This window comes from Bufo bufo, chromosome 4 (assembly GCF_905171765.1).
Source record: "Bufo bufo chromosome 4, aBufBuf1.1, whole genome shotgun sequence".
In the NCBI taxonomy this organism is placed as follows: Eukaryota; Metazoa; Chordata; class Amphibia; order Anura; family Bufonidae; genus Bufo; species Bufo bufo.
Window position 1 is genome coordinate 51,672,311 of NC_053392.1, and position 2,076 is coordinate 51,674,386.

The 2,076-nt window shown below is 53.1% G+C and overlaps 1 long non-coding RNA gene across 1 annotated transcript; it reads left to right on the plus strand.

Annotated features, from left to right (window-relative positions):
• The first annotated feature begins 1,387 nt into the window (after positions 1-1,387).
• LOC120997218 lies at positions 1,388-1,615 on the plus strand. The gene is made up of 2 exons (XR_005778121.1): positions 1,388-1,426; positions 1,460-1,615. It is a non-coding gene; the product is annotated as an uncharacterized LOC120997218 (long non-coding RNA).
• The last annotated feature ends 461 nt before the right edge of the window (positions 1,616-2,076 follow it).

A 2,076-nucleotide genomic window follows, 5' to 3' on the forward strand; every position in this document is an offset into this window, starting at 1 on the left:
ACACTCTAGTTCTAGGGTTTCTTCCTTCCCCTGTCTGATGGTGGACACTACAGGCCAGGGCGCAGGGTGTGTGCTGTAATTAGTGAGAGTCTGATGATCTGAATTCTGAAGTTAAAAAGAGCTGCCTGCAGACCTGCAAGGATAAGGAGAGCGCCCCTTGCTTCTCTTGGGCCCCAAGAGAACCCTGAGGACTTGGGGGCCCCACTCTGAGTCTGCAGGCAGCTCTTTTTAACTTAAGAATTTAGATTATCTCAGAAATCATAAATTCTCAATAATCTCAGGGAACCTGTCACCAGGATTTTGTGCATAGAGCTGGGGACATGGGCTGTTAGATGGCCGCTAGCACATCCGCAATACCCAGTCCCCACAGCTCTGTGCGCTTTTAATGTGTTAAAAAACTGTTTTGATCCATATGCAAATGACCTGATATGTGTCCTGTGTCCGGAGATGAGTCAAGCGGAAAGGAGCCCAGCACCGCCCCGCGTCCTCCGAATCTCCTCCTTGCTGGCTGGCGTCACAGAGCTGGAGCGCCAAAATCTCACGATGTGCGAGCTAGCGCATGCGCAGTGTCGGCATCATGTTCATTCCCTGTGCTGGCATCAGCACAGGGAGCGAACTACGCATGCGCTAGCTCGCGCATCGCGAGATTTCAGCGCTCCAGCTCTGTGATGTCAGCCAGCAAGGAGGAGATTCGGAGGACGTGGGGCGGTGCTGGGCTCCTTTCCGCTTGACTCATCTCCGGACACAGGACTCATATCAGGTAATTTGCATATGGATCAAAACGTTTTTTTAACACATTAAAAGCACCAAGAGCTATGGGGACTGGGTATTGCAGATGTGCTAGCGGCCATCTAGCAGCCCATGTCCCCAGCTCTATGCACAAAATCCTGGTGACAGGTTCCCAATCCCTTTAAATTCAATCAAATGAATCACATATTCACATCACTTACTTTTAGAGTCACTGTAGTCGCACAGACTGGAGTGGCACGACGGACGGCAGGACTGTCACTGGACTGGAGACTGGAGTGGGGAATCCTCTCTCTCACTCTCTCTCTCAGTCTGAGCTGCGCCTGCTCTGCTCAGCCTCAGACTGGTTTCGGGCAGTCAGATTAGAATTATCAGATAGATAGCACGCCGAATCTGACTGGCGCCAGTGCGGCCGGAGGGACCACTCCCTCCATAGTCCCTCCACAACAGGTACCCCCCCCGCCCCCCCAACCCCCCGGCCTGGCCCTGCCCCCTCCACCACCTCCTGAGTCCTCCCTCTAGTTACTAGGAGGCGGAGGCGGTGGAAATCTTTCATTCCATTTCCTGCACTGCGGTCTGCGGCGCTGGTGCCAGCCTGGCTCCGCCTCCGCTACGCCCCCGTTCGGGCCCCCTCCACCAGCACCGCCTACCTCATGTTCTCCTTGTGCGGCAGCCGGCAGTGCGCCCCGGGCCCGCCTGCTCCAGCCTCCAGGCCTACAGTACGTACTCCTACAGTCCTCCTACTACTACTCCTCCTTCCTTGGCTTCCGCCTTCCCCCCAGCCAGGCCCGAGCCGCGGACCGCCCGCGCCCTGCCCACTACACTGGACGGGCAGTCGGGCCTGGCTGCCTGTGTGTATTAATAAAAAAATATATATAATTATGCGGTCCGGACAGGGCCCCCAGTGGCGTAGGGCCCCATAGCCACTGCTATGGTTGCTATGGCGATCCCTACGCCACTGACCGTAAAATTTATAACATAAAAATTCAGTGGCAATATTGCTGTTTTTCCCTTCTCCTGACCAGAAAGAGTTAATAAAAGTTAATCAGAAAGTTATGTGTACCCCAAAATGGCACTATTAAAAACTGCAACTTGTCCCGCAAAAAAACAAGCCCTCATACGGCTATATAGAATAAAAAATAAAAAACTTATAGCTCTTGGAAGGCAACGATGCAAACTTTAAAAAAAAAAGCTTCGTCAGTAAGGCCCAAAACAGGCTGGTCACTAAGGGGTTAATATGAGATCGGAGGAGATCCGACTCCTGTCACCCCTGCCAATCAACTGTTTGAGGAATTTGTGGCGCTCACAACAGCTCTGGGGAGCAGCATG